Here is a 13,113-nt window from a genome sequence, read left to right on the forward strand (position 1 = left end):
TAATAGAATCAAATATGTACTGTTGTCAAGTCTCGGTCTGTGCAGGTTCTGCTGTCCACCTGCAGGTGGCAGCAACTCAACAGAAATCCACCTAAACATAAGCGAGACTTACAAAAAAACCAAACCTACTGTCCATATTATTTATTATTATTTTACTTAGAAATATTCTACATTCGTGCTGTCTTCATCTGCTGTCTGAGGAAGGATTTGATTCAGTTTGAGGCTTCTCAAATGTCTGCCTCTGGATGGCCAGAGGCCTGAGTGAAAGCAGGTTAAGTTCCAGATATCAGTTCAGCTCATATGAAAGCAATAAGTTCTCAGGAATATGGCATTAAAAGGTCTCAGTGTGCCATTCGTGAGAGTTATTAAGGAGTTTTTCGACACCTTTCACTGATTAACATCACTGTGAAAAAGAGATTCTCAGGGACGGCGCTGAGCTGCAATCCGAGTGTTTCATAGTGTTTGTACAGGGATGTGAGCCTAAACTGCAGACCCTGAAATCATTTACTTGTTGTTTGTGTATTCACTCTTCCTACAACCTTTAAACACAACCAGAACTGCAGTTTGAAACTGTATTAAACAATTCATACATTTAATGAAATGGAGCTGATCTCCACCCGGCACCGCTGTTGAATAAAATGTTGGAGGCTTTGGCTCATAGGGATCGTTTTTATAGCCAAACTTATTATTTAAAACTTCAGCCATGTTTAAAGTGAACATCCATCATTGTAACACAAGACAGAGAATAAGAAAAAAGCATAATAACTAAACTTTAATCGCACAATCAAAGCACAAAGAAGAATTTTAGTTCATTGGCTGACGTTACCTCGGAGTCTGCAGCTGTGGAGATTGTGTTATTGCAGCTGTTTCACTTTTCCAGACATTTTCAAATATTCACCTAATGAATGGATGCAACGCATGCTTTCTCACCTCCCCAGTGATCCTATTAATATTAACTCACATGTTCACAGTCACATTTTTCTAGGTTTCCTTCAGCAGCAGCAGCAGCAGCAGCTGTGTTGCTTTTAGTCTGTATTATATTTTAAAATGTGACCCTGAAGCATGCATTAGTTCTGTAGCTATAGGCCCGGGCTGCTGGAAGACATCTGATGCACAGAGGAGCTTTCTTCATCTCTAATTTCCTTCGCGCTCATTGCATTTATTTATGTACTGCTCTTGCATGCCGTTGCCTTTCTGTCTTCTCTCTTCAACTGTTTGTGCTCTGTCCTTCATCTCTGTGCCTTTCTCCTGGAATAATATAAATTCCCACAGAAAGGAACCTCTGACACTGGACCTGCATATTCCTGATGTTTGGTTGATGGCTCCACTAACCTGCTGAGTTGTCTTTTCTATATTCTTTTGCTGTTTCTCATCCCTTTGTGCCTTTGTGTTCAGCTTTTCTCTTTTCCAGTTACTCCAACCTTTTAAGGCAGATATTTGGTGTCCGTTCTGATGGAAGCTTCTTCCTTTTAAAAGGGAGTTTTTTTTCTCTCCACATGCTTTTATCTCTGTGATAGTTGCTATTTATTTTACCTTACAGTTTAAAGTGTCCTGGGAATACATATATTGGAAATTGGCAGTGTATATAATTTATAAAAATAACCAGAAATCCTCCAAAATGATCATTTGAGCTTTCAGTCATTTACAGGTAGGTCCATAAATATTTGTATACCCTTAAATGAAAGCTGAGGGTCTGCACATTATGTCCATGTCCATTATATAACTAGAATTGGAATATGCTTCAGTAAACAGGTGAAAAAAACATAAACTTGTGTCAATGTCCAAATATATTTGCTAAGTATTTCTGTGTTATGCTTCCTTCTTCTGCTTTATTAAAATTTTGGATGCAAACTTTGTCATACAATTATTGTAGAGCTGCTGTTTCGATTTGGCACTATAGAAATAAAACTGAAGGGGAAATGTTTAAACTAACTGTGCAGCCATTTTTCATGTAATACATCAGTAGGCGGGCCCAGGGCTGCACATGAGCCTCATGATCACCAAAACCAATACACTCTGCTCTACGCTAGTTCTTTACACTGAATGTGTTCCCTTTCTGCTTTGTTCAGTCCCCCATGTGCTGCTTAGGGTGAGCAGATGTCCCTCTTTAGGGGGACTCTGATACATGTTGATGAAGAAAGGCTCTCATCACGGCCAGCCTGCTGGTGAGCTGGTCACCATCTTTTGCTTTCTGTGCTCCGCCTAAAGTTGAAAGTCATATGCAACAATTTTTTTGGGAATATGATGAAGGCTATCTCTGATAAAAGGAAATAAAAACAGCAAATTAACAGGGTTAAAGTGGTGGTAGGTGGTTGTCATGTTTCCATCACCTATTTAGAAACATTGATGTGTCTGAGAATTTAGTTCGTGGACGCCTCAGAGAACGAAAAATGATTATTAGACAAAAAAGTGGCAGAAACAGTTAAGCTTATTAAAATAATAATAAAAAATAATAACAATAAAAAATCCTTGATCAGTTTAACAGAAACAAGACCTTTATTGTCAGTGCAGAAATGACGATCACATCAACTTTATAAACACAGCAAATATAGAAACAGTTTATGGCCAAAAGTATGTGGACAGCTGTACACACATGACAGCGTAACATGCAGCTGTTTGTGTTAAAACACAAACACAACAAATCCCTTAAAAACACATTTATGTGGAACTAAACTGTAAAATCACCACAAACGCCCAAAAGGACTGATGACGTTTCTCAAGACGAACTTTAAAACCGCAAAAATAATCTTTCACCAGTACCTTAAAATATTTCAGTAATCTCATCCTCAAAAAGTCGTCTAATTATATGATAAATATAAAGTAAAACAAGTGATTTATTTCAAGATAAAACTTTCAGTCTTTATAAAATAAGACATGTCATTAATATTTGATTTAACCTGGAAAAAAACCACCTTCGTCTAAATAATGAACACTTCATTATATCATCATCACATCATCTTTGCACACAACAGATGGAAACTGGGAGTTTCTTCTTTAACAGGCAACAAGATGCTAAATATTTGGCTACACCCAGCCGGTGCCGTCCACGTACTTTTGGCTGTACAGTATGAAATCACGGGTCCTCACAGACAGACAGAAAAGTGAGGGTCAAATTAATCAGCTGCTGACCTGCAGCTTTCTGTCTCTCTGACAACCAATTTATTGTGAAAATCCTGCTGGTCTTCTTTTTCTTTCATAATAAAAGCTCATTCAGACAGGATTTCACTGCAGGCTTTTAATCCTCCTCCTGCACTCTCTCCTTCTCGTGCTCTGTTTCTTCTTTTACTGATTTCAGCACCCACACGTTTATCTGTGAATCCTCTGTATGTATGTGATGTTTCCTGCAGTGCGTGAGGGCTGATCTAGATGTGAACTCCATGTTTAAGAACTAAATATGAATTCAGAAACCTCAGAAAAAAACAAAAAACAAAAAAACCCTTCATGGCTCCAGAACCCAGACCAGATCCTGGACCAGCAGCTGCAGGTGTGTGAATATCAGACTAATATTTCATCACCTGCTCTGTCTGAAATATTAAATCCTGTCTGAATGAGATGGGAAAAGAAAAACTTTGACATGAAGGGATGAATAAATGAGGAGGTTTAAAAGCAACGATGGAGCTGCAGCTGCAGAAGAGTCTCTGGGTCTTAATCCAGGACACTGAGCACTGTGATTGGTTCCTGTCTATGACCACGCCCACTCTGAGCAGTCATTGGCTCATTTCAGTTGTGTCTAGGTTCTGATGCATATATTTGTAGAAATGTTTTATGTGTCTTCAAATGGTAGCTGGTTTAAAACACATGAAGTCTGTGCAGCAGCTGGATAAAATTTGTGCCTTGAGGCGACTGTTGTTGGGATTTAGCGCTGTATAAATAAAATTGAAATTGAATAAACGTTACTGAGCGTGTGCGGGGCAGAAATCCTGGAACTCCCAGAACTCCTCTGACCATCATCATCTGGCACACTGATCTGAGTCTGGGCGCCAACATCAAACTGATGCTGGTTCGCGTGACTTCACCATCAAAACAAAGCCCTCTTCATAAAATAAATGCTACACTAACAGGAGTCCTGAAGCCTCATTCATAAAACATGTTTACACGCATGTCAGGGAGGAAAAGAATAGAAAAGTACCATTTAAGTACTAGTCCATTTACTATTTAACCATCATTACGCATTAGTTTATCTGCAGTATTTGTACGTTTACACCAGAGAAAATGACCCACAACTTTCCGAAACTATGGAAACTACAGTACCTTCACCTCTGGATTCTCACGTGAACATCATTTATTTTTTTATTTGAGAGGACAGTTGTGTTAACTGCAGTAATTTTCCACAAAACAAAATTAAAACTAACAGGATCACGTGTTGCTACAATCTACTAGTGCATCTAAAAACCATTGAATATCACAAAAAAATAAATTTGTGGTAATTTCAATAAATAACTTTTGAATATTCTATATGAATTGACTAAAAATGATGTTTTTCGTTTTCATTTTGGTGTTTATGGCTAATTACACCATTACAGCTAATGAAATCAGAAATCCAGTATCTCAAATTATTAGGATATTTCCAAAGATCAATCTAAAAAGGAAATGCAGAAACCTTTGAAAACTGTATCTATTATACAATAAAAAAAAGATGTCATCTTCAATAAACATGAAGCAATTATTTTGAGTAAAAACCCACCGAAATATATAAAATCAAAGGTTAAAATTAGAATTGTGGGCAGAATATATTTTTAATAATAATAATAATAATATAATAATGTATAGTTTATTATGTTTTGATTGTATACACAGTACTCTTTTGAGGCTCCATGAATTACTACATCACTGCAGCGTGGCATGGAGGTGATCATCCTGCTGATATGTTACTGAAGCTCAGGTTGCTTTGATAGCAGCCTTCTGTGGATCAGGTTTTTCCCATCTTCCTCTTGACAATACTCCACAGATTCTCTGTGGGATCCAGATCAGGCAAGTTGGCTGTATGATTAAGCATGATAATAACATGGTCAGCAAATCATTTGGTAGCAGTTTTAGCATTGTAAGTGGTGCTAAGTCCTGGTGGAAAAGGAATTTGGCATCTCCATAAAGCTTTCAGTGAACATTACTTCAAAACCTCCTGGTAGATGTCTTGGTGTAGACTCAATGATCCAGGTAAGGAAATCTCAGAAAGTTGATTTCATTCATCTGGACTCAGCATTGTCAGTGGAAAAAAAGGTTTCATTCACATGTCAGCTGACTGGTTTCCCCAACTTTATATGATCATTTCTGTTACCTATCTCCAAGTTTCTTGCTTTGGTCCTGAATCGCTTCGTGTGCAGCACCAAACGCAACATTCGAATCACGTTGGACGACACCAGATGAAACAATGGCCTCTTATGAGGCCGTTACATCTTCTTCACTTGTGTTACAGTTACCGGACCAGTGGCGGTAGCTCATAAGAGATTAGAGGACAAGCCCACCCTCAACACCAACCAAGTGTCTCTGTCCAGTCAAGTTTATTTATAAGCAGATTTGAAAACAACAGATGTAAAAAGTGCTGTATATCTAAAAAAGATTAGAAGATAAGTAAAACAGCACAGATAAAAAGTTATCAGAACGCAGTCCGGTTTAAAAGCCAAAGAATAAAAATACTGTCAACTGCCAGAGTATCTAAAAGCATCTAAAAATGAAAAAAGGACTTGACCAAGAATAGACTCGAGTGGCCCCACATAAGAAAGGAAGATGCACACCTAAGCTGTAAAATCGTTTGGTAAAACAAGATTTAAACCATTCCAGCCCCTTTTATTCTGAAACTCTTCAGTAACACTGCTTTGATCCAAAAAGGAATAGAGTAGAAGGAAAACAACTTTCTCCAGGACCTTAGACTAAAAAGAAGTTTAGAAATCAGTCTGAAGTCAGATAAAACTGTTGGATCAAGGTTTTGCTTTTAAACAATAGACTCCACCATAGTATGCCACTGTCATTGATAATAGCAAGTGAACTCATTGCTATAGTGTCATAAGTATCCATCGGTCGCCAAGATGAATGTCCAGGACACATTTTGTGGGTTTTAAGGGACAAAGACACAGACTCAAAGTGGTCAAAAGCAACAGAGGATGAGGATGTGTGAAACGATGGGTCAGAGCCAGGAGGGGTGATATGAGACCTAATACTTACAATCCTGGCATCAAAAGCAAATTCTCATCTACTGCTTTAGACTCTATGAGAGGAGGAACTAGGAGGATTAACAATAGAGTTAATAATGCTGAATAAAACAGGGTCGTCTGTGACAGTTGTGAGAAACAATATCAGACAAACACTTTGTTTTTACTGCTCTGGAACGCCTCTGATAATTTAACAGAGACTCTCTAAGAACATGAAAAGACACCAGAAGTTTATCCTTTCTCTATTTTTGTTGAGCTCTCCTACACACCCGTCTGAGTGCTTGGGTGGCATTATTTAACCAAGGCTGAATGTTAGGTTTCAGAGTTTTGAGAACTGTTACTTTAAGCTACATATTTCATATACAAGGGCCAGGACTTCAGACAGACACATCGATGCACCGTGGGTTCTCCACTTGACCCTAGTGTGACTAACTTGCATATGGAGAAAGTCAAGAAGAGGGCGCTGATATCCATTCCTGAAACACCACCGAGCTAATGGTTCAGGTATGCGGATGACACCTGGGTGAAAATCAAATCTCAGGATGTACCACAGTTCACTGATCTTATTAACTTGGTGGACAACCACATCAAGTTCACCAGAGAGGATATAGAAATTACAGGTGTGCATTTTCAGACTGGGAAATTACCACTGGGGCATTGAAAAATTAATGTGTACTGTAAACCAGCACAGACTGGAACAAAGATTGGGTGCAACACGAAAACCAGTCCCACAGACAAAGTGGGCAGAGAAGCAGAAGAACATCCAATCAAAGAGACCCTGATCAAATGTGGTTATCCCAGCTGGTCATGTGTCAAAACTAGGAAGATACCCAAAGGATACCATTGGTAAGCCATTATGAGTCAGAAGTATTGGAACAGGTGAGACGCATATTTTACAGAACATCAGGTCTCTGTGGCTTTCAAACCTGAAAACGCGCCATGCCAAAAAGTGATCCGGCGCATGGATCAGGTTCTCCAGAACTGAGCAAACCAAACAAGTGCTGACTAAGGGAATGGCACAACACGGAAGAGATACGTCATCAGGCCAGGACTCTGTAGTCTATTTACACCTGAAGGCAAGCAACCGCTCTTTCAGAGATGAGGATGTGTGCATCCTGGACAGGAAGGAATACAAGTTTGAGCAGGAAGTCGAGGAGGCAGTTTACATGAAAAGAGGAAGACCATCTCTGCACCAAAGAGGGGGCCTAAGAGTACATATCTCACCATCTTACAACCAAAACTAGTACCGTTGCTTAACAAACTACAAGCTCAGTTTCATGATTGTTAATATGTGCTATTATCTTGTCCAAGGATATTTGGGATGCAGACTGGAGCAGGTGACCTGCTCTGCTTCCTGAGCTTCAGCCACCCAACTGAGTCTGTACTGTTGATAGCGCTGGGGAAACCTGCAGTCAGCTGAAGACTGAAGAACTCACTTGGATGACTAAAGAAATGTTCTTCCCGTTGAAGATGCTCCGTCCAGATGAACCGAATGGCACCTGACAGTGGGTGACCACCAACAGTAGATGATATGACACTCCAAACTTCACTCTGGACTTCCAACACCTTGGATTCACCTCTTCTTCCAGACTCTGGGACTTTCTCTAGCATCCTAGGATTGGACTTTCACAAAATGTACTTTCTTCTAAAACCAGACCACTGCTCAACAGTCCAGCTCTTTTTCTCCTTTGACCAGGTAAGATGCTTATGGTGTTGTCGTTGGTTCAGGAGTGACCTGATGCATCAGTGGTGATTCTTGACACGCTGACACCAGCCTTAGCCCACTCCTTGTGAAGCTCTTATATTCTCGAACTGACTTTTCTTGTAAATCTTTTCGAGGCTGTGGTCATCCCTGTTGCTTCCGCACCTTTTTTCCAGCCATACCTTTACCTTCCAGCCGACCTTCCATTAATATGTGTCTATACATCACTCTGAACAGCCAGGTTTTTCAGCAACAAACTAGAGAGATACACAGTAATTATGCCATCTTAATAGTAAGTTATTTAATGATTTAATTATCAGGACAGAATTAAATGTCCTGATAATTTGAGATATTGGATTTCTTCAAAATTTAAACATAAAAAGTCTTTAAATATTTCCTAGAAAATATGAAAATTCCTTTTTGAAATAAAAAAAATCTCACAACTATTAAATGTTTTGTTATCCACTAAAACTGGGACTTGGGGGGACTTCCGGTTTTGACGAGCATGGGGTAGTCACACTTTCCCTTAGCTCCCGCAACTTTTAGTTATTTGAGTGAGCCCGCCTAACTTATCTTTTCAGACAAATATCTTGGTGGTTTGGTGAAGCCGTCGGAACATTTGATGCCCTGTCATGTCGCCTAAACCTGCGAAGTCGAATGGCAAAACAACCGAATGCACGGCTGCTAGTGTTCCCGCGAATGTTAGCAAAGCCGACATAACGGCACTGCTAGCGGAGCACCGTTCGGCTTTACTGGCGGAGCTAAAAGTCAGCTTTTTTGATGACGTGAATAAAAAGCTGGACGGACTACAGAAGGCATCGGACAACCATGGTGAGCGCCTACAATCTTTGGAGGAAAGCGCCGAAACGCTTGACCAGCGCCTTGCTAAAGTGGAGGATACCTGTGAGACACTACGGGCTGCCAATGAAAAGCTGAAGGCTAAGCTATCGGACATGGAGTCGAGAAACAGACGTTGCAATGCCCGCCTTATCGGCCTAGAGGAAGGGATTGAGGGTCCACAACCCTCTAAGTTTTTCTCACAGTTATTGCAAGATGTTTTTGGGAGAGACATCTTCCCCTCTCCCCCCGAACTGGATCGTGCACACCGTATTTCGGCCCCCAAACCGGCCCCCGGAGGCAGACCGCGGCCCGTCATTATCTGTTTTCACCGCTACCAAAACAAGGAGCTGCTAATACGGGAGGCTAGGAGGAGGAACGACCTGAAGTATATGGATAAACCATTCCGGGTCTACGAGGACTACAGCCCTGAGGTGGTGAGCCAGCGGAGAGAATACAGGTCGGTGATGTCACGCTTGTACGAGATGGGTCTGAAACCGTCACTGCTATACCCGGCGCGACTACGCATTGTTAAAACAGATGGTGTACGCCTCACATTTGGCTCTGTGGCTGAGGCCGAAAGGTTTGTGCGAGACTCCATGGAAGATTGAACTTTTTTGAGGCGTGTGGAACACGGGACTGCTTCGGACGACTGTTACGGCATATTCATGATTACTATGTTGGTTTTCGGACATTTGACTTCATCTCTTTTTCTTTATTATTTTTTGGCGTGACAGTGCAATTATTTGCATATACTTTGAATGGTGGACTTCACCAGTGTACACCTGGCGGGTCTTATTCCGACCTTTACACTATGCGGGCTTAAGGAGCTTTAGGTAGGATAGTTATGGAAGTTTTTCAGTTAGATTTGGTAGGTGTGCTGTTTGTTCTGACAGCTAGTGTCACCTGGGGGTTCAGGGGGTTTCTGGGAGGGTTTTTGTGTTCGACTGTCCAAGTTAAGAACCAAGTGTTTTATGTTTCTTGTTTGAGCAACCAGCTAAAAGTTTTGATATATTTTCAATGGTTACCTCTATTGACTTAGTGACCTGGAATGTTAAAGGCCTGAACCATCCTATTAAAAGAAAGAAGGTTCTCACTCACTTGAAAAATATGGGTGCTGATATAGCCTTTATCCAGGAAACCCATCTTAAAATGTCAGATAGTGCTCGTTTAAAATGTAGTTGGGTGGGGCAGCTCTTCCACTCACGTTTTGCAGCGAAGGGAAGAGGTGTAGCAATATTGGTAAATAAAAGGGTTCCTTTTACCCCTTCTTTGACTCTAGCTGATTCAAACGGACGATATGTTATAGTGACTGGATCAATTTTTAATATTAATGTTACATTAGCAAATATATATGCCCCAAACTGTGACGACCCCAATTTTTTTTCACGCGTCCTCGGCCTCCTGCCTTGTTTGAATTCCCATTTACTTATTATGGGTGGGGACTTTAATTTGTGCTTGGACCCTGGGATAGATAGATCGTCTGTAAGAACTGGATACTCGACAACAAAGTCAGCTTCTTATTTACAGTCCTTTTTTTCAACCTACGGCATCTCGGACATTTGGCGCTTTTTACACCCACAAGACAGACAATATTCAGTTTTTTCAAATGCTCATCAAACCTACAGTAGAACTGACTATTTTTTTACTGATAACAAACTAACCTCTCTTGTTAAGTCGTGTGACTGTCAGCCTATTGTAATATCTGACCATGCGCCCTTAATATTGACACTGCATATACCCGGTATGGAGTCTCCTAAACGGATGTGGAGATTTAACTCTCTTTTGTTAAGTGATGAAAACTTTATAGAATTTATTTCGGATCAAATTACCTACTTTTTGGAATTTAATTTAACTCCAGATATTTCTATCTCGTCAGTCTGGGAGGCTCTTAAGGCTTATCTTCGCGGCCAGGTTATATCGTTTACAGCTAATAAGAAACGCACTTCTACTTCTAAACTAAAGGATTTGGAAAAGCAAATAGCAGACTTGGATAATAGGAACTCTCGGAACCCCTCACCAAAATTATATAAAGAACGCTTGAAACTGGGTGCAGAATATGATGTGCTCGCCTCACATTCTATAGAATATTTATTGTTAAAGAACCGCAGTGATACCTATGAGCACGGAGATAAGGCGGGAGAGATTCTAGCAAGACAGTTGAAATGTGCAAGAGCCAGGCAAACTATTAATGGGGTCGCAACCCGAGATGGTGGAACTGTTACAGATCAACAGGGGATAAATGATGCTTTTCAGCATTATTATTATAAGTTGTATAGTTCCGATAATACCAATGATTCTAACTTCCTCTCTGATTTTTTTAGAGACCTAAAGATTCCAACATTGTCCCCAGATGAGGTTTCCACCCTGGATGCACCTCTGCAGCAGCAGGAGATCATAGTGGCAATAAAATCATTACAGTCTCGCCGATCACCAGGCCCTGATGGCTTACCGACCGAGTTTTACGCCGCCTTTGCTGGGAAACTAGCCCCTGTGTTAGCTACGTTATATACTGACTCTCTTGCCAAAGGTGTTTTGCCTGATAGCCTTAACCAAGCTTGTATAACACTACTTCCCAAAAAAGATAAAAACCCTTTGGAATGTGGATCCTACAGGCCGATTTCACTCCTGAATTCAGACTATAAAATACTAGCGAAGGTTTTGGCCAACCGATTGGAAAAAGTTTTACCCAACATAATCTCTTCAGATCAGACTGGTTTTATTAAAAACAGGCACTCCTTTTTTAGTATTCGTAGACTACTCAATATAATGTACACTCACAGTCAAGCTGCTTCCGAATGCCTTCTCTCCATGGATGCGGAGAAGGCTTTCGATAGAGTAGAATGGGAATATCTATTTGAGACCTTACAAAGATTTGGGTTTGGAAGTTCCTTTTTATCCTGGGTGAAATTACTCTATGCCTGTCCTTCAGCTATGGTACCATTATTCTAAACCGTTCCGCTTACATCGTGGAACCCGTCAGGGCTGCCCCCTCAGCCCCCCCCTTTTCGTATTAGCTATTGAGCCGTTGGCAATAGCTATAAGAAGTAATCATGCCATCCAAGGCATTTCGCGGTATGGAACTGAGCATAAATTATCTCTCTATGCCGATGATCTCCTGCTGTTTGTATCCAAGGCTGAGGTAACAATTCCCTACATTCTTGAACTTTTTGATACGTTTGGGCTTGTGTCAGGCTATAAATTGAATCTACACAAGAGTGAATTACTGCCTCTAAATATGCCTCTTTCCACATTAGCAAACATTACTGTTCCCTTCAAGATTGCAACACACAGCTTTGTCTATCTAGGCATAACTGTGACGAAAAACTTCAGTGAAATCTTTAAAGAAAATTTTACTAAGCTACACCTCAGTATGCAACAAGACTTGTCGAAATGGTCGCCGCTTCCTCTCTCATTAGTTGGGAGAGTGAATGTAGTTAAAATGTCTGTATTACCCAAATTTCTTTATCTGTTTCAAAGCCTCCCTATATACATTCCGAACGCTTTTTTTAAGAAATTGGACTCTGTAATTACATCATACCTTTGGAACAATAAGAAACCACGTTTGCGTAAAACACATCTGCAAAAGTCAAAGCAAGACGGGGGCCTGGCCCTACCGAATTTCCGTTATTATTACTGGGCCTCCAATTTACGCTGTTTGACCTACTGGCTGCACTATCAGCACGATTGCAGTGGACCTGTATGGGTAGAAATGGAGAAGCTCTCTTCTGGTTCTTTCTTACTATCGTCTGTCGTAGGTGCATCTATCCCGTTACCCAAAAGCCTGACAATTGAGAATCCTGTAGTTAATAATACTATCCAGATTTGCTTTCAGTTTAGAAAACATTTTAATCTTCTGAAGATCTGCTTAGGGAGCCCGGTAGCTTCCAACTATGCTTTTTCCCCTTCAATGTCTGATGCCACATTTCAGGGCTGGCAGAGGCGAGGGCTGAGATCTTTAAAAGAACTATTCATTGACGGCACGTTTGCCTCATTTGAACAGCTGGCTAATAAATACAACTTACCCCCTTCTCATTTTTTTAGGTACCTACAAATACGACACTTTCTTTCAGGCTCTATCCCAGGGTTCCTAAATGAACCCCCTAATGATGTAATGGATGACATTATGTGTTTTAACCCGGCTAAGAAAAAAGCCATATCATCACTACTTGTTCTGATTTTGCGCCTGGGTTCTCCTTCTGTGTCTGCAATTACTGGGAAGAGGATCTTAAAATCTGTATTACTGAAGCAGACTGGGGCAATGTTTTAAGTAATATTCACTCGTCCTCCATGTGTGCAAGACATTGCCTTCTGCAGTTTAAAATAGTGCACAGGGTTCATCTTAGCAAATCAAAATTGGCAAAGATGTATCCCCAGATTGACCCAACGTGCGAAAGATGTAAATTGGCAGAGGCGACCTTGATCCAT

This window comes from Pelmatolapia mariae, linkage group LG20 (genome assembly GCF_036321145.2).
Source record: "Pelmatolapia mariae isolate MD_Pm_ZW linkage group LG20, Pm_UMD_F_2, whole genome shotgun sequence".
Taxonomy (NCBI): domain Eukaryota; kingdom Metazoa; phylum Chordata; class Actinopteri; order Cichliformes; family Cichlidae; genus Pelmatolapia; species Pelmatolapia mariae.